Source organism: Lynx canadensis, chromosome X (assembly GCF_007474595.2).
Source record: "Lynx canadensis isolate LIC74 chromosome X, mLynCan4.pri.v2, whole genome shotgun sequence".
Lineage (NCBI taxonomy): Eukaryota > Metazoa > Chordata > Mammalia > Carnivora > Felidae > Lynx > Lynx canadensis.
In genome coordinates, this window is record NC_044321.2 from 106,928,451 (window position 1) to 106,949,229 (window position 20,779).

The 20,779-nt window shown below is 41.2% G+C and overlaps 1 protein-coding gene across 1 annotated transcript in view; it reads right to left on the reverse strand.

Moving 5' to 3' along the window:
• Positions 1–20,779, reverse strand: part of HS6ST2 (heparan sulfate 6-O-sulfotransferase 2) — an 81,698-nt gene that overhangs the window by 21,220 nt on the left and 39,699 nt on the right. The window lies entirely within an intron of this gene.

Genomic DNA, 20,779 nt, shown 5'->3' on the forward strand with positions numbered 1-20,779 from the left:
CCCTCCCCTGTTCAGGCTCTGTCTCTGTCTCAAAAATAAAAAATCAACAGTAAAAAAAATTTTTTAATAAATAAAAATAAAAAAACTGATTGCATTGATCATTCTGAAATCAAATGTTGGAATCAGCTGAGCTGAGGGGCGTGGATGATCTTTATGACCATAGTGAGGGAGCTGTCCATCCAGAGTCAGGTTTGGCTAGGTTACGGGCAGTTTCTGGTTGGTCCTTATCTACTGAGACCCAGGAGCAGTACACATTCAAACTGTGTGGTTCTGGGGGGGAAGGGGACAGGTGCCACTGCCCTTGATATTGGGAATGGCTTAGAGCGGCTCCCTAGCCAAGCTTGGGTCAGTTTCTTTAGGTGTTCAGAAAAACATTTTGCACAAAAGGTGTAAGTCGGACCCATGGATCGAGCTCCCATACTCAATTACAGCAAGGGCACACTGACCCTTTACTCTGTAGCAGGCACGAGTCTAAGCAATTAACATGTGGTACTTCATTTAACTATTATCACCACTTATGAGGCAGATGATAGTAATACCACCCTCTTTCTATGGATGAAGAAACTGAGGCACAGAAAAGTTGGGCAACTCTCCCAAAGGTAGTAAGAGGTAGAGCTGGGATTCAAACCTCAAACACAAGGCTATAGAATGCCTTATGTAGGTGGTTGTTGTGTTTTTGTTTTTGTTTTTCGAGAGGCCCTCTCTTTCTGGTCAGACATGTGGCCTGGATTCTTCATGTGTCCCCATACCTGTGGTAGGAAGGCTTTCTTGTCCTCTTGAAGCTCTCGGCAAAACTTGTTTTTAATATTTACAAAGCACTCTCTTCTTGTCCCCACCCCCGCCTGAAGCTTCCTGCACCTAACTTCTTATCTTCATTCATTTCCTAACAGTGGTTGAACAGATGGTAGAGGGGCAAGGCTAAGGTCAAGGGTGGGGGGAGGCAGAGAGATGGGTGCCAAAGACAGTTTGGCAAAGAGCCTGCCTACTTAGGAGCATTTGGCCCCTCTGGCAGGGGAATCCGAAGGAAAAGTGATTTCTCAAAGAGGTGTTGAGGATCCATCTGTCCCTCCACCCCCCAGGCTTAACCTTTACGGGTACCCATATTCGGGGTTCCTGGGTCCCATTGCTCCCCTCTAGGCCTTATTTAAGCTGATCAGCCAACTGACTGAGGGAGATTGAGAGATAGGGGAGCAAACGGAACTCCTCAGAAAAACAGAATCAGGGAAGTAGAAGTCTTGAGAGGTAGAGAAGATGGAGGGGAAGAAAGGGAAGCCAAGGGGCAGTCAGGACAAGAAAGGATAAAGGGAGAGCAAAAAGCACAGAGGGGGGACACCATAGAATAAAAAGGAAGAGGTGACGTCAGGGGTGTCAGGGATGAAGGGCTATCAGAGGTGATGTCTCCTATCCTCTCACAGCCGTCCTTCACCATTTGGGCACCACCGAGAGTCTGTTACGTTGCATGGGGCTCCATCCAAATGACCTTGCTCTTTCCCTTCTCCGAGCCCCAAGTGCACTCAGAGTCAGCACATGACTTTTTCCCCTGAATTTTTACACATGTGATTTTTTTGGAGGGTCTGGAACTAGGCTGTATGCTCTTTAGGGTTTGGGGCCCGCTCTTACAGCACGGTTTCTGTCTCCAAATCTCTATCATTGCAGGAAATCCTCTGTGCGTTAAGGTAACTGACATATTAAGCTTCCTACAATCACTAGCTCGTATTTATTAGCACGTGCTTTATTAGAAGGTAAATAAATATCCTTCCAGGTATGGGGTACACAGGGAAATTTTCCACGGGAGAAAGGGCACTGTTTGGAGACTGCAGATACTGAGGGGGGGATCCCAAAGATACCCAGGGAAGAACAGAGTAAGTGCCCCAACACCGCACTCGCTTAATGATTCCCCCAAGGTTTCCCTGTTGTATAAATCAAGAGATCCCAGATATATTCATGTCCTTATATAATAATTCTTGTCTGTTTATACGATACACACACACTCAACTTTAAGAAACAGTGCTTCAATACTCCTAGGCATGAGTAAGAAAGCCTTTTGGAAGTCACTTCAAATTCTTTTTGGAAGTAGGCGGCTTAGGGGGAAAAAAAGTGGCTCAAGAATAGAAAGCCTTTCCCCCTTTGTTTATCTTCATGATGTCTTACAAATTGATTTAGAGGGCTCTATTACTCTGTGACTCACACATTTGGCTTGCAGAAGGTTTTGAAATCCAGAATCCATAAAAGGGACCTAACATATTGTGAACAAATTGCAGGGGCGCTCCCACCCAGAGGGCTCCCAGTGATCGCTGCCAGACTTGCCTGCCTGCCGATCCCACCCAAAGACTCGAGGGTGCTGCTAGGGCTATTCAAGTGCCCTCTTCCTCCAGAGTGAGACAAGTGACTGTCACCCCCAAGGGGCTATTTTCAGATAAGACTCTCCAAGCCTCTGTGAGTTGCTGAGAGCGGGAAGGCTTTGGAGGACAGGCGGAAGACAGGCAGCCATAGTGCCCTGATCCCGGTGAATTAGTGGAGCTTTTCTTTTCAGTGCCTCTTGCTCCAAACCCACAAGAAGTGTGCCCATTTCTCTTGCAGCCATCGGTCTTCAGGACCTCAAGAAAGCAAGACCTTTGGAGGGCTCTCTTAGGCACAAGCCAGGGGGCTGCTCCAACGCGCCTCCCCTAGGAGCTTCCAAGCTATTCTTTCCACCCCAGCCCCCTCCACAGAGTCTCCAGCTTCATAGATTCAATCCCTTCCGCACTTAGCAATTTTCTTCATTCGGGTCCCTAGATAGTTTCTTTCACACCTCCCCTCATTGTTCTGTTTCCTCCATCTCCTGGGTGATCGATGACCCAATAGGCATTTACATTCACAAAGCAATTGCATTTACATAAGATAACTCTTATCTATAGCCCAAGGAGGCACAAGTAAAATACATATATAATAGAGAGAATGCCTATTCATCACCCACATTTACAGTGCCTTCGAACAGGATAGACTGTTCTAGGAACTGGTGTATGAGGGGAGAGAGCCCTGTAAAATTTATCACTAACGGTAATCAATGAGTTCCAACTAATGCACTCCACGCCTCAAGGTGAAAATATACCCCAAGTATGGGGAAAACATATTTGCTCCTTAAGTTTGCTGAGTTTCATTTGAGCTTTCATTGATTTCATTTAATACAGGATTATATAATCAGAAAGTCAGTAGCAACTGAAAATACCAAGCCTAGTCTTCACCCATCAAGGCATTTTGGTAATAGCTAGTAATGGCAGGAGACTCTCATTTAATTGAATTGGAGATGCGACATGTATTAGCTTACAGAAACTTAATCAGTGTGATCAAATTAAAACGGGCCACTCAGACATACCATCCTGATTAAGGCACTTGCAAACACTCCACAATTATCAGAGATTTGTGGTGTTAATGATTTAAACTCGGGTTTTTTTTTTTTTCTTCCTCTGGGGATTCGGTCTTGGAAGTTTTTTTTTTTTTTTTTTACTAGACAATTGGAAAACTCCATCCTTTATTTTGAAAAATGTTGTAATAGTATTATTGACATTAATTCTCAAAGAATGCAGAGTAGAAAATGGCATGTGTTGGTGATTTTTTTTCTTTTAACATTCATTGCCTTCTCTTTGGGATTAGGATCATTAATCTCGAAGCTTTAGCTCTGAGGAGTGGTAATGAAGTTTGGCAATGGTGAAGTGACCATTTTTAAATGTGTTAGGAGAAAACTCCACTTTTCTGCTTTGTGCAAAGTGGCTCTGGGTTTCCCTGAAAGAGGTTTGCTTATGGCCCTATTTGAAAACCACTTTGGTGGAACTGGCCTGTTGTCCTGGGTAGAAGACTACAGAATTAGGCCATTTCGTTTAAATGTGTTCTTAATAGACCATTATAAACACTAGCTTGGGAGATGTGAATTACTCCCCCCCCCCACTTTAAAACTCATCTTCCCAGGTCACCACCCTTAAAATGCTGTGGTAGTGAATTACCTGGGAAGGATCTCTTGTTTCCATTATTTGTGTGGATAGTGGTGATGGGGAGTTGCCCAGCTATTTGTTTCTACTTTAGTCAGCAAAACCAGTCCCTTCATTGAACGGCACAGAAAATGGAGCTTCAGAGGGTGATTTTTTTCAAGGTGGCAGAGTCAGTGAGGATCAGATCTGAGGCTAGACCCCCAGTCTTTCCACCCTCTGTGTTTTATTCTCCACTGCTGCTTGTCAAATCTACCTCAGTCTCGATTAGGACAAATTCCAAGTCATTGGAATCTGCCTTAAAGAGAGGATATACTATTCACTGAGAGACTCAGTTAAGGAACTTAAGGACTACTGTGCGGTGAGGGGGAGAGGAAGATCAAGAGGAGGAAGGGGATCACGTGCTGAGATGGGGGGTTGGGATCTGACTTCCAACAGGCCTGGCAGTATCTGCTATGGCCAGATGGTTAGAAATGAGATGGTTCTGACATTGACCACAGGCACCATCAGGCACAATTTCCCAGACACTAGGTTTGGAAAGTCAGGGACCAGTAGTGGGTTAAAATAAAGCGGCTTGTGGGGTTAAGGGCATCCGGGAAGTGGTTCCTGAGCCTGTCTGTAATATCATGGGCTGGGGGGTGGGGGATGTGCAATGAGCCCTATGCTCAGTTTAATACCCAAATCCCCAACACAACTGTTCTTTGTTTAAAATAAGCCCGATGATCTTTAAGGTTCAAGGAGAAGAATTTATTTTTTTATCTATTCATTTAAAACACTAGGCTAGGGTGCCTGGGTGCCTCAGTTGGTTAAGTGTCCGACTCTTGGTTTTGGCTCAGGTCATGATCTCATGGTGATGCTTGGGACTCTCTCTCTCTCCGTCTCCTTCTGCCCCTCCCCCACTCATGCGCACTCTGTCTCTCTCAAAATAAATAAAATTAAAAAAAATTTAAAAACCGGGCTCAGTCATTTTAACACTTTCACATATTGAGTTACAGTGCACTCCCTTTCTCCTCTTGCAATTCCATGAAACAGACGAATAGGTGGTCTTTCCTGGGGCGTGTTGAAAACACTTTATTCCATTTACTATGAACAGTTTACAGAAGTGTCTCATAGCAATGCATGTACTGAGAACCCATGATGTACTCTGGGATGCTCTATGGAAGATAAAAGAATTACCTCCACTCTTCCTTAGGGAGACACAGGGATAAGTTAGCAGGAGAGATCAGCCAACAGGGAAAGTTAACAATAAGAATGAGGGCTGCTATTTCCAGAACTTTCTCTTTCACTGCCCAGCATCCACAGTGCCCCAGCCACGTGTCCAGTTGCACCTTCCTTGAATAGTATACCACTTCGTTCCTTGGATTCTACTTACCTGTGTATGTGAGCATCTTCTCTACTAGAAAATAAAGTGCTTAAAAGCAGTAACTGAATTTGTGCCTCCTCCAGCCCCACCCTCTCCCCTCCTCTCACGTGTACCTCTCTACTCCCACCCTACCCCTGCGTCTGGAACTGTGCCCATCACATACCAGGCATACAATAAACATTTGCTGACTGACTTAATGAACACGTATTAGTGCCTGGTTAAATGCTAAATGGATACAGTTCAAGAAAAGGGAAGGATGCTCTCGGGCTGCATCAGGAGAGGCACAAAGGAAGGAGTGGCAGATTAATAGTGTTTTGCAAGATGAGGCATAACAATAATGTCATTTAATGAGCAGCAATATGGGCCAGAAGATTTGCATAAGTGACCTCACTGAATCTCTAGTAGGAGGGTGGGGTCCAATTATTACCCCCTTTTTCCAGATGAGGAAACAGGCTTGAAGAAATTAAGTAACTTGTCCAAGGTGCGAGAGCTCAGATATAAACCCATATCTATCTAATTCAAAAGATGGAGCTCTTGCCAATAAACTAGGATTTAGACAGGTGGAGTTGAAGGACAGAGGTCACTGGAGATTGACACAATAGTATAAACTAAAGGAGACAAGGATAACTTGAGGGGAGGGTTGGGGCTGATGGTGACACAGTACAGTGGTGATAGGGTTGAACTGGTCAGTGAACGTAAGGCACCAGAGAGAGAGTTTAAAAATTATAACAAAGTTGTGTATAGGATTATATAAAATACGTACAATGAAGAAATATCAGGAAACCCATGGGCCTTCTAATGGCATTCAAATGAACGACACAGACTTTGGCCTGAACATCCCGCCTGACTATTTTTCAGAGACAGGATGCCTTACGCAACTAAAATAATTTTCTCCCCAAGCTAATGGTCCTTTCTTTTTCAACAGGTTTCATTACGCCTAGCACAGAGGCCAGTTTAAGGAAATGGGGTGGAAATAGTGTGTGTTCATTTAGTCTCCAGAGCAAGAGCCACTGGGGGAACATCACTCAAAACCTGCACACTATTTTCCATCGGAGTATTTCAGGTTCGGCCTGGGTTTGGGCTGCAGTCTCAGGGGACAGGCACCTGTCAGCCTGGTTCCTTTTCATCTGTTCAGAGCAATTTGGACACACGGGGGAAAAGATTTCTTTTTTTTCTTTACTTCTCCTTCTTCTCCCCCATCCCCTTCCTCCTTCTCTTCCTCTTCCTCTTCTTTTTTGTTTTTAAGAGCTTGGAGAATTGAGAAAGGGGGCTGGCAGACTGCCCAACAGTCAGAGCTGCCCTGCCTGTCCTTGGGGAGCCGGGCCGTGGTGGCTAAAGGCTGCTGCTCTCCGACGCTACGCACCCTGAGTATTCTCCGGCGGACTTTATATCAGTGCTTATCAAACTCATTCTGAGCAGGGCTCTATACAATGCAATCCGGTCAGACCTCAATATATATAACATATTACAGTGGAGTCACTCAGAAAGAGGTGGAGAGGAGGCCTGGAGTCCCCTTATTTACCACGTTAGGCTCCCCATTACCCCCACTTTCATCAGACTCTGAGGTCTTTCTTCAGAGCATAGACGGAAACACCACTGGTCTACACAGAGGATGGGCACGGTAAGTACACTGCAATGGCTCTATGAGTGCGCGTAGCTTCTTTAGACCTCTGTTAGCCTTTGTTTCATCCGTTAGAAGCCAAAATAGGAATGCTGGACAGGCAGGTTCTCCCCCAGGAGGCATTTGCAGGACGGGAAGTCGGGTGCTCCTGTGTCAGCACATGCCTTGTAGGCATTGTGGGCATTTGTAAACGAATGATAACACCGACTTCCATATCACAAGAAAGAAGAAAAAATAAACAGCCATCCATAATACCGTGCATTTCCTTCTTGCCAGCAGGTGGGTGAAAGAGACCCAGATACTCAGGTAAAGGAACCCACGGTCTCCAAACGTAACATGTGCACAAAGACAAAGCTGGATATGTCTAAGTAGTCCCTAAAATAGAAATGCTAAAGGAGAGTGGAGAAATGAGTATTAGGGGGAACCACTGCAGACCTGGGGTAAAGGGGGTAAACTTTCTCAGGGGAAGACATGAACCTGTCCACTTGCCTTATGTGGAGTCATACTTTTTCTCCAAATTCCTGAAAAGCACTGGAAAGTGTATGTGTAACTAGTTATTTTCTGCAAGGCCTTTAGAGACATGCTATTGCTTGTTTTCACACCCTCTTGGCAATGCTGGGCAAAATGACAAGGATTATCTGCACTTCACAGAAGGAAGAGGAGTGGTCCAGGGAGAGTCGTGCGGGTGGGGAGTGGCAGCATACTATTTTCTGACAAAGATCACAGCTGAAGCAGGTGCCCTGGTGCTAACGTGAAGGCACAAAACACAAGTTTCCACAGTCATGAATAGGGGAAATAGAGGCAAACATGCAGAGGCTGGACAGAGCATCCCATTAAAGCCTGGGGACCACACCTCTCCTCCCCAGCGATGATGAGACAGACACTGCTGGCGAGCGAGGCAAAGCCAGCACTCCTACCTCCGTCCATTTATGATCTGTGATGCCTCCAAAGCAAAACTCTTCATGTTCCAAGGCTTGGAGAATCACCACCCTGGCTCAGCTCCACAATCCAGCCACAGTAAGAGATTGTTTCTGCTGAGGTGTCTGGGCATCCACCCTGTAAGGAACCTTCCAAATTGGGTACGATCCATGCCATCTAAGCACGTGATCAGTTACTGAACCAAGGTCATGGGGGTGGTTCCCAGATTAAACGAGAAAATGCATGCATTTAAAGCACTTAAAATGGTGGTGCGTAGCAAGCACTCAATAAATGGTGCTGATTGTTTTCAAATTCCTGGCCCTTGTTACCGTTGGCAGTCTTTACGACTTTACGGCCGTCTTTACGACATTCTGTCAGTTCTTTACCTGCACGTAAAGTATGTTTTGACGGTTTCTGTTGTGTTTTGTTTTTTTGGTCAGGTTCCTAAAATTATTTGACTCTAAATTCAGAGTAGCCTGCTCTTGAGCTCTATGAAGTAGGGAAAATAATATAGGATTTAGAGAAAAATGGGCCCTGGTTTCGATCGTGGCTCTGCTGCTTACTATCTGTGTGGTTTTGGGCAAAATATGTCATTTCTCTCAGCCTCAGTTTTCTCATCTGTAAGCCGGAGACATAATTTCTGCCTCATAGGGTTGTTGGTAAAATTACATGAGGTCATGGGTGAGAACACTCTTAGTGCACTATAAAATACTATACAAGTAATGATATTTTTATTATTAGGAATTTCAGGCTTACTCAGACTTGCTTCCCTCCCCCCTCATATGTATCCCCCAGTTCAATCGGAGCTTTGCAGACAGTGATGGACAAACACACATCAGGTCTGCCAGACCACACAGGACTAGCCAATTGATCATTTTGACTAAATTATCCAGTCAATTCAAACAGCTAGTTTTTTCAATTATCCCTATCTCCTGCCATGTTCAGCCCCACTGCAGTGACTCAAACAGTGGCTTGTGATATCACATAAACATATCCTCTGAGCAACGTGATGTTCCTCTTGGACCGTGTTCACTACCCATGATCTTTCCAGGGATGCTAGGCATTGTGACTGATAATTTGTGCTTCAAATGCATGTGACATCTTAATCATCCAGTACAAATGTTACTTCAAGTAAGCACCAACAGATGGTGGTCTGAATTTTACGGCATCACCAGCATTCTTCCAGACAAAATTTAGAGTTTCATCATCACTGAGCTGAGTTCTGTCTGCCTCATTTTTCTTTTTCATTTAATCTTTAGTAAGCAACCGTCCTGAAAACCCAAATATGTCATATAATGAAGTCATAACCGCTGACCAATGATGGAATTTTATTTCTGTCCTCCCCACCTATTACACAACACACACAGTAATGAAATTGTCAGAGCCAAGTGCTGGTGGCGGGGTTCCAGGCAAGATCATCCTTATCTTCAAGTTGGAGTACTACAGAGAAGGTGAGATTTCACACTTTGTAACCCCACAGAACCTTCTACCTACTCAGTACTATTCCCTTTGACTAAGGCCTCCAGCAGCAGGACCAGCCTTCCAATCTTTGCGAACCTAGGTTTACCTCAGTCTTGAAGTACAAAGGCCATCTCCAGAAAGGATGGATGAACTTGGCCTCATGGGACAAGTGCAGACATGCTCAGAGTCTTGGCCCCATCACCTGTCAACTACATGACCTAGAACAATCCAATGTCATCTCAGATTTCCTTGTCAATAAAAAGAGCTAGTAATAACCTTTGTTTTATAGGCCTATGGTAATGATTGAACATGTTATGAAAAGCACCTTGCAAAGTGTCTGAAACATAGAGGGCACTCAATAACTGGTAGGCAATAAAAACATTATTACATGTTTGCAATATGTGAGGGATGGTTCTACTTCCTTTACATGTATTACTTTATTTAAATAAATGAAATCTTTCCTCAGATGTCATCTTTAAGGAAGGTCTTCCCTTTATTTAAATTTATGCATTTCCAGTATGCACCACTCCCTGTCCCCCTGCCATGCTCCTTTCCCCACTTAGGACTTACTCCCTTTTAAAATATTGTATATTTTATTTATTTGTTTAATAATAGTATTCTTCCACCAGAATGGGCATAAAGGCAGGGAATTTTGTTTGTACTGGTATTTGCTGTATCCTCAGAGCCTATGACAGTACCTGGTACCTAGTAAGTACTCAACAAAACGTTTGAATGAATGGAGAATTTAATCCTCAAAAAAATCCTATCAAGTAGGCACTGTTAGTATCCTCTTTTACAAGTGAAGAAACGGATACACAGAGAAATTAACTTGCCCATGGAAGTGCTGGGATTTTAAAGCAGCGACTGGGCTCCAGAGTGTGCAATTGTAACCATTGTACTACACTCTTGCTCTTCAAGAACTCATGAAGGGAGGAGGGGGCAGAGGGGAGAGAAGAGAGAGGGGAGAGAGAAAGAAAGTACAGATGAGAGAATGAGAATAATGGGAAGAGTGTATGAGATCCTATGAACTTTAGGGTTTATTTTTCATTTTGTTTTTTGCTTTTTGTTCTATACCTCCTCTCCATGAATAGCATCTACTCTTTTTTCTGATGCAATTTTTGTGCAATGCTGTGGGAAACTAGCTTTGGCCATGTGATAAAGGCAGAGATTAATCATTTGTCCCCAAAACAGCATCTTTAGAGAACACTACCATTGTTCAACTATCTCTCCATTGTTAAATGAAAGTCTTTTTTACAAAGTTGAATTGATGGAGATTATTTACACAACAAAAAAATCATACCTATTCAACACTGCACTAGAGGTTCTAGCCAGTGCAATAAGGCAAGAAAAAAAATGGCATCCATATTGGAAAAGAATAAAACTGTTTTTATTTACAGATGCCATAACCATATATGTTGAAAATTCAGAAGAATCTCCAAAAACCTCCTGGAACTAATAAGTGAGCATATTAGCAAGTTAACAGGACATGGGATTAATAAATATAATCCTATAATACAACAAAAATCAGCTGTATTTGTATATATGAAAAATGAACAATTAGAAATTGAAAAAAAACAATACTATTTACCAGAGCATCAAAAATATGAAATACTTAGGAATACATCTGACAAAAGATGTAGATGAAAGACATATGCACTGAAAACTATAAACACTGCTGAGTGAAATAAAAGATCTAAATAAATGGAGAAATACTCTGTGTTCATGACTTGGAAGATTCAATATTGTTAAGATGTCAGTTTCTCCCCAATTATTTTAATTGAGGTATAAATGACATATAACATTGTATTAGTTTCAAGTGCACACCACAATGATTTGATATTTGTATACACTGCAAATAATCACCACAATAAGTCTAGTCACCCTGCTTCCATCATCATATGAAGTTACGTAATGTGTAATATGATATTATTGACTACAATCGTCATGCTGTACATTACATCCCCATGTCTCATTTATTTTATGACTGGAAGGTTGTACCTCTTGAACCTCTCCTCCCATTTGGTCCACCTGTAAAACCCCTTTCCCTCTAGCAGCAACAAATATGTTCTCTGCATCTATGAGTTTTACTTTGTTTTGTTTGTTCATTTGCTTTGTTTTATTTATTTATTTTTTGATTCCACATATAAGTAAAATCATATGGCATTGGACTTTCTCTTTCTGACTTATTTCACCTAGCATCACACCCTCAAGGTCCATCCATGTTGTTTTGATTGGCAAGATTTCATTCTTTTTGATGACTGATTAGTATTCCATTATATATCCCATTATATATACATATATATCACATCTTCTTTATCCATCCATTCATTCATCAATTGACACTTTGTTTCCATATCGTGGCTATTGTGAATAATGCTGCAATAAAAATAGGGGTATCTTTTCATGTATCTTTTCAAATTAGAGCTTTTATTTTCTTCAGTTAGAGACCCAGTGATGGAATTACTGGATCATATGGTAGTTCTATTTTTAGTTGTTTTGTTTTTTTTAACTTTATTTATTTTGAGAGAGAGAGAGAGACAGAGAGAGAGAGAGAGAGCAGGGGAGGGGCAGAGATATCGGGGGATAGAGGCTCCAGATGTGGGGCTTGAACCCACGAACTGTGAGATCAGGACCTGAGCCAAAGGCAGACACTTTACCTACTGAGCCACCCAGGCATCTCCTATTTTTAGTTTTTATAGGAACCTCCATACTGTCATCCACAGTGGCTTCACCAATTTACATTCCCACTAACAGTGCACATGAGTTCCCTTTTCCCCATATCCTTGCCAACACTTGTTCTTTCTTATCTTTTTGGTAATAGCTATTCTGTCACATGTGAATTGATGTCTCATTGTAGTTTTGATTTGCATTTCCCTAATGATTAGAGATGTTGGGCATCTTTTCGTGTGCCTGATGGCCATTGAGTATCTTCTTTGGAAAAATGCCTATTCAGATCTTCTGCCCCTTTATTAGTTGGATTGCTTTTTGTAGTTGAGTTGTATGAATTCTTTATATATTTTGAATATTAACCCTTTATCAGATGGATGATTTGCAACTATCTTCTCTTGTTTCCTTCACCGTGCAGAATCTTTTTAGTTTGATGTAGTCCCAATTTGTTTATTTTTGCACTTGTTTCAATTGCCTTTAGAGTCAGATCCAAAAAAGAGTCACAAAAAGCAATGTCAAGAAGCTTACTGCCTATGTTTCCTTCTAGGAGTTTTGTGGTTTCTAGTTTCACATTCAAGTCTTTAATCCATTTTGAATTAATTTTTGTGTACGGTGTAAGATAGTGGTCCAGTTTCATTCTTCTGCATGTGGCTGTCCAGTTTTCCCAGCACCACTGGCGGAAGAAACTATGCTTTTCCCAAATGTATATTCTTGCCTTTTTTGTTGTAAATTAATTGGCCATATATGCACAGATTTATATCTAGGCTCTCTGTTCTATTGATCTGTTTTTATGCCAGTACTATACTGCTTTGATTACCATAGTTCTGTAATACAGTTTGAGATCAGGGACTGTGATGCCTCCTGCTTTATTATTCTTTCTCAAAGTTGTTTTGGTTATTTGGGATCTTTTATGGTTCCATACAAATTTAAGTATTGTTTGTTCTATCTCTGTGAAATGTTTGGAAGCATTCCTTCCTCTTCAATTTTTTTGGAAGAGTTTGAGAATAAGGTTTAAGCTTTCTTGAATGTTTGGTGTAATTCGCCAGTGAAACCACCTGGTCCTACATTCTCATTCTCCTTGCTAGTAATAAATCTGCTTTCTTCATGACTCAGTCTTGGAATATTGTATGTTTCTAGGAATTTATCCATTTCTTCTATGTTGTCCAATTTGTTGGCATATAACTGTTCATAGTAGTCTTTTATGATCCTTTGTATTTCTTTAGTATCAGTTGTAACTTCTCTTTCATTGCTGATTTTATTTATTTGAGCCCTCTCCCTTTCTTCTTATGACTCTAGCTAAAGATTTATTAATTTTGTTTATCTTTTCAAGAGCCAGCTTTCAGTTTCATTGCTCTTTCCTATTGTCTTTTTAGTATCTATTTCATTTATTTCCACTCAGGTCTTTATTATTTCCTTCCTTCTACCAAACCTGTGCTTTGTTCCTCTTTTTCTAGTTCCATTAGATTGTTTACTTGAGATTTTTCATGTTTCTTGACGTAGGCCTGTATTTCTATGGACTTCCCTCTTAGAACAGCTTTTGCTGCATCCCATTGACTTTGGTATGTTGCATTTTCATTTGTCTCGGGGTTTTTTGGTTTCTCCTTTGACTGATCCATTGGTTGTTTAGTACCATGTTTAATCTCTACACATTTGTGATTTTTCTAGTTTTCTTTTTGTGACTGATTTCCAGATTTATACCATTGTGGTCTGGAAAGATATTTGATATAATTTTAATCTTCTTGAACTTATTGAGACTTGTTTTATCACTTAACATATGTTCTATCCAGGAGAATGTTTCATGTGTACTTGAGAAGAATGTGTATTCTGCTGCTTTGGGCTGGAATGTTCTGTATATACCTGTTAAGTTCATCTGGTCTAATGTGTCTTATGTGTCCTTTAAGGTTGATGTTTCTTTATTGATTTTCCATCTGGATGATCTAGCCATTGATACAAGTCAGGTGTTAAAGTCCTCTACTATTGTTGTATTGCTGTTGATTTCTCCCTTTAGGTTAGTTAATACTTGCTTTATATTTTTAAGTTCTCTTATTTTGGGTGCAAAAATATTTACAACTGTTATATCTTCTTGCTGGATTGACCCATTTATCATTATGCCATGCCCATCTTTGTCTTTTATTACATTTTTTTGAAGTCTATTTTGTCTAAGTATAGCTACCCCAGATTTCTTTTGGTTTCCATTTGCATGAAACATCTTTCTCCCTTCACTTCATTCTATGTGTGCTCTTCTATCTGAGGTAGGCAGCATGTAGATAGGTCTTGTTTTTTTTTTTTTTTTAATTCATTCAGCTACTCTATGTCTTTTGAGTAAAGAATTTAGTCCATTTACATTTAATGTACTTATAGATAGGCATGTACTTATTGCCATTTTGTTAATTGTTTACTGGCTGTTTTGTAGTTCCTTTCTGTTCCTTTCTTCTTCTCTTCCTCTCCTTCCTTGTAGTTGATGCCTTTCTTTAGTGTTATGTTTAGATTTCATTCTCATTATATTTTGTGTATCTACTACAGGTTTTTGCTTTGTGGTTACCATGAAGCTTACATATATCAGCCTATATATCTAGCAACATAGACTGATGGCAAGTTAAGTTTGAACACATTCTAAGACTTTACCTTTTTACTCCCCTCATACACATGTGACACAATGATGTCACATTTTACATCTTTTATTTTATCTGTCCCTTAATTAATTGTTGTAGTTAGTTATTTATTTTATTTTATTTTTTTAACATTTATTTATTTTTGAGACAGAGAGAGACAGAGCATGAACGGGGGAGGGGCAGAGAGAGAGGGAGACACAGAATCTGAAACAGGCTCCAGGCTCTGAGCTGTCAGCACAGAGCCCGACGCGGGGCTCGAACTCACGGACCGCGAGATCGTGACCTGAGCCGAAGTCGGACGCTCAACCAACTGAGCCACCCAGGCGCCCCATAGTTTAGTTATTTTTGCTAGTTTTGTCTTTTAGCCTTCATCTGGCTTTATAAGTGATTAGTCTACTACCTTTAATACATATTTGCCTTTGCCAGATACATTTTTATTTCTGTATGTTTTCTTATTACTAATTAGTGCCTTTCTTTTCAACTTAAAGAGGTCTTTTTACATTTCTTGTAAGTTTGATTTAGTGGTAGTGAACTCCTTTAGTTTTTGTTTGTTTATTTATTTATTTATTCATTTATTTTGGTCTGGAAAACCTTCTCTCTCCTTCAATGGTGAATGATAGTCTTGCCAGGCATCCTTGGTTGGAGGTCTTTTGCTTTTGCCTCTTTGAATATATTATGCCACTTGTTTCTGGCCTGCAAAGTTTCTGCTGAAAAATCAGCTCACAGTCTTATGGGGGGGGGGGTCCTTGTACATAACAGGTTCTTTTTCTCTTGCTACTTTTAAGATTCTCTTTTTATGTTTAACTTTTGACATTTTAATTATAAAGTGTCTTGGTGTGGCTGTCTTGGGCTTCATCTTATTTGGAGCTAAGCTTCCTGGATCTGGATGTTTTTTTCTGTCCCCAAGTTAGGGAGGTTTTCAACCATTATTTCTTCAAATAAGTTTTCTGTCCCTTTCTTTCTCATTTCCTTCTGGGACCCCTATTATGTGAATATTGTTCCACTTGATGTTGTCTCATAGGTCTCTTAAGCTATCTTCATTTTTTTTAATTCTTTTTTCTTATTGTGGCCCTGTTTGAGTGACTTCTACTCCCATGTCTTCCAGGTCACTGATTTTTTCTCCTATTTCATTTAGTCTGCTATTGAGTCCCTCTAGTATACTTTTCCTTTCAATTATTGTATTCTTCAGCTCTGTGACTTCTGTCTGGTGATTTATCATATTTTCTATCTCTCTGTTGAAGTTCTCTGTGTTCATCCATTCTTCTAAGACCGGTGAAAATCTTTATAACCATTACTTTGAGCTCTTTATTAGGTAAATTACTTTTCTCCCTTTCATTAGTTTTTTTCCCCCTGAGGTTTTATCTTCTTTCATTTGGAACATATTCCTCTGTTTCCTCATTTTTTTGGACTCTGTGCTTGTCCTATGTATTAAGCAAAACACCATTTTCTCCCAGTCTTGAAAAAGTGGTCATAGTAAAATAAGGAGTGTGTCTCAGTATGCTGTCTGCAGTCCCCTGGAAGCCTAGAAGTGCAAGCCCCCTGGCCACCAGAGCCAGGTGTTCAAGGAGCATCCCCTTTATGGACTGCAGGCACTTACTGGGTTTGGCTGGGCTACAGGGCAGCATGTGACTGTGGCAAGCCCACCCAACAGGTTTGGTGAGGCAGGGCCATGGGGCACAATGGTCCAGGGCATGCAGCACTAGCAAGGTAGAAGGAAAGTGCAGATATGGCACCTTCAAGTGACTCCATCCCCAGAGAGAGTTCCAACACATCCTTGTACCTTCAACAGACACTCTAAAATTAGCCAGTAAACTCCTTCACACATGGTCTAGGCATTTTTCAACCTGCTGCTTTTGCCATGGGTTTCTGGGAAACTGGGTCTGTACCTGAGCCCTTTAAGAGCAGTCTGTTTTCCTCTCCATCCTTTTGGGTCTCCTGGACATAAGCCCTGTTGGTTTTCAAAGCCAGATGTTTTGGGAGCTTGTCTCTCTGGTGCAGGTCCTAAGGGTTACATTTGCCAGATATGGGGTTTGAACCCCTCCCTCCTGAGGGATGCACTTGGTTTTTGTGAAATCCCACCTGTTTGTGGGTTGCCATGCCAGGGGTGGGGTTTTTGGTGAGACCAGGTCTCTGTCTCACCTACTCATCTCATTTTGGCCTTTTAATCCTCTGTTGTGAAGGAGCTATTCAGCTTGTTTTCAGGTCTTTTTCAAATGATTTTTCTATATGTAGCTATAGATTTGGTGTGTCCATGGGAGGAGGAGAACTCATGGTTTTCCTACACTGCCATCTTAAACCACCTCTCCCAATGCTTGATATATAAATTCAGCACAATCGTTTCCAAAATTCCAGCAGGCTTTATTTCTTTTCCTATACATTTGTAGGCTGATTCTAAAATTCATATGAAAATGCAAAGGACCCAGAATATCCAAAACCACTTTGGAAAGGAGGAATGAAGTTGGAGAACTCACATAATCTGATTTCAAGACTTATCATAAAGCTAGAGTAATCAAAACAATATGGAATTGGCATAAGGATAAACATCAATGAGTTGAGAATCTAGAAGTACACCCATATATATAACTGATTTTCAATAAACATGCCAAAGTAGGCCAATGGAAAAGATATTCTTCTAGTGAAATGGTACTGGAATGACTGGATATCCATGTGCAAAACAAAACTTAAGTCAAATTGAATAACTGCCCTAAAAGTAACACCTAAAACTACACAAAACCTCTAGAAGAAAACAGATGCAAACCTTCGCAACTTTGGGTTAGGCAAAGATTTCTTAGATATGATACCAAAAGCATAATCCAGAAAAGAAAAAAAATGATAAATTGAATTTCATCAAATTAAAAAGTTCTGCTCTACACCTAAATTCTTCTACACTCCTTATTTTTAGCCCCTGTTGGATTCATAATAATAATTTGGATAACACATCAGTTTTGTCCCATGTTCCCATACTTTCTTAGCCCTGGAAACCATAGTTGGCCATATTTAATAGGTTAGTTTTCTGAAAAACACAGATATGGCCTGGAGGCATCAGAAGATGACATTTATTTAGCCTTTGTAATTCCGTCAGCTCAGAAAGAGCTGGTTTGAGGACTAACAATATTGGGGTGAAAAGTCAGATGTACCACTGATGGATGGATGGACAGACAGATAGGAGGAGAGAGGAGGAAAGAAAGGAGGGCAGAAGAAAGAAAGACAGAGACAGATTTATTACTTGGAGGAAAATGGGGAGTCCTGTTTAACATCACTCTTCCTTGCTTTCCTAGGCTTTCTTGAGTGGGACAGCAGGAATGGGATTCTAGCCAGCACCTGGGAACTGGACATAACTCTGAGCTGTGCCAGAGGAATGCAAGTGAAAGTTTTCAACCATGTGTGTTTCAGGAAAAAGAAAAGTTATCAAGGACCTGTGTTCTAGAGAGCAACATGTTGGCTCCATGATTTTGTATGGCAGGTAAGAAGGGGAGAAAGATGGCTCCTGCTTTCCAAAGCTCCATTAGCAGACTCATCCTTCTTGATTAAGCTGTAGAACCATGACCAGTATGGACAGTCAGATCTGGGGGTCCTTTATTATGTTAGTAATTATACTCTTCATCTTAACCATCACAGAGATGCATGTACCTGCTAGAAAATGTTTCCATGGCTGATCTGTTTCTTCCTGGATCTATCACTTTCTTGACTAACCTAATCTACAAGAATTATTTATGTGATGCCAGCGGTGCTGGGGCTTCTGTTTTCACCTTTCCCAAGCTGGCAAGGCAGATAACCAGGTAAGCTGCAGCACCCAGAACTCTCATTTGGCCAGAATCATACTGGCCAGGTCACTGTGTTCCCAGCTGCAATAGGTTGGCAGCTGAAGCGAGCATAATCACTAGGTGACATTATTAAGCACTTGTCATCTGCCAGGTACTGGGAGACACTTACTTAGATTATGACATTTCATCGTCACAATGGCCCAATGAGATAGGTACAAAGTTAATCAGTGGTAGAGCCAGGATTCAAATCCAGGTCTATTTGATTCCAAAGCTGATGTCTTTTCAAATACACACAAGGCTGCATGATTAATTTATTTAAAGACAGCTTTGAACAGCCCTGTGCTGCAGCTGTTAGCTACAGGTTAAACCTCAAAGTATGTCCAGATGATGTGTTATTTACCCTTTGTTATTGAAAGTCTTTTTCAAGTGTCCTAGGCTACTTTCCTGCCCTATTAATGAATGTGCTTTCTGGAACAGATTTGACTTTTTTGTTATGACCAAACATCTCATACTATCCTGGATGGAGAATATTGGAGGAAAAGGCAATTAGGCTACAAATGAACTGATTCTTGGGCACATTCTACTAAAAGCCATTTTTAGGAATGCATTCTGACATCAGTTTGTGTTTTTGTCATTTGTCTTTTTCTACAGAGGAGCAATTGCAGAGAGAGACAGAAACCAAGACAGAGAGAGGTATCAATCAGCTTAATGCTTTGTGATTTTAGACTTAGTCTAAGTCACAAGCCTTTGTGATGTTACACTTAGTCTTATTGCTAAACTAAGGCACTACTGACATCATCATCACATAAAACTACAGTGATTATTTGACAAGTTGATACTTGACCATCTGATTGTTATGTTCATATAGCACACAACATTTTGAAGTCAATGTGCGCACACACACACACTTTAATATACAGATGCAAAACGGGGTTTTAGGAATAGTCACAGACTACGGTCTTAAAAAATGCATGGCTCTCTAGGGGCGCCTGGGTGGCTCGGTCGGTTGAGCGTCCGACTTCGGCTCAGGTCATGATCTCACGGTCCGTGGGTTCGAGCCCCGCGTCGGGCTCTGTGCTGACAGCTCAGAGCCTGGAGACTGTTTCAGATTCTGTGTCTCCCTCTCTCTCTGCCCCTCCCCTGTTCATGCTGTCTCTCTCTGTCTCAAAAATAAATAAACGTTAAAAAAATGCATGGCTCTCAATGAGAGGAAATGACATAATCATAGGCTCACAGTGTGCAGGGTTTGGACTCCAGGGATGGACATATAAACTGCTGAATCTGAACATGTAACAGGACCATGCTGAGTCCATACAGACCAAGCAAGACCTCACCTCTTCTTTCTAATGCAGCAAAGTTTTTCATTTGGCTCCTGCCAACCAAAACCAAAGGAATGTTGGTGTGTTTAGTTTATTTATGAAGCTATTATGCTCCTATCTAGCTCTCCTATCTGCTCTCATCTAGCGACTGCTGAATAAACAGGTCTGCTCATTATGGGACAGTTTTGGCAAAGACCAGTTGGAGTCAGTTTTTCTGTGGCATCTGCTACTGGGGTAGGGCTCCGGGAAGATTTGTAAAGTGAGCAAAGTTGACTTGGTCCTCCTATTCCTTTCTGTACTCCTTTTTCTCCATTTTAACATCCCTCCATCGTTGGCTTACTTTTTTTTTTTTTGAAGTTTATTTATTTATTTTGAGAGAGACAGAGACAGTGCAAGCAGGGAAAGGGCAGAGAGAGAAAGAAAGAGAATCCCAAGCAGGCTCTGCGCTGTCAGCAGGGAGTCTGATCGTGGAGTCCGATGCGGGGCTTGAACTCCCGGGCTGTGAAATCACCACCTGAGCTGAAACCAAGAGTCGGACACTTAACCAACTCGGTGACCCAGGCGCTCCCTTGGCTTAACTCATTTAAGCTAACATTTACGGTACTTAATTCAACATTTATGGTATCATTTGCCAAGCGCTGTGCTTGGGTTCTCCGCCCTGGTCCTTTAATATTCATGGCCTCCACTAGTATTTGAAAATTGAACTTGGTCCTTGCCATTCCACAGCCTGAGCCTACGTGGCAAACATTTCAGGCTGAGAGGGTGATTAACTTCCATCGTTGTCTGCAACTGCCTGTGATCTAATTTTTAAATTGATGCCTCTGAATGTTACACACACACACACACACACACACCCTAACCTTGGTTGGCTGATTTGCGGGAGAATAGCTGTAGTGATCTACAAGTTCACTTTATTGCTTCCTTGATGAAGTGGTGTTAAAGGCTCGAGATCATTCAATAATAATGTTGAGAATGGGTGACATCCAAACACAACCAGAATGATGTTAGTTTAGAGAAAAAGGAAAATGTTTGAAAAGTGCATGCTATTTCTTTTTATCATCAGTACTGCTACATTTTTAAAAAATTGTAATG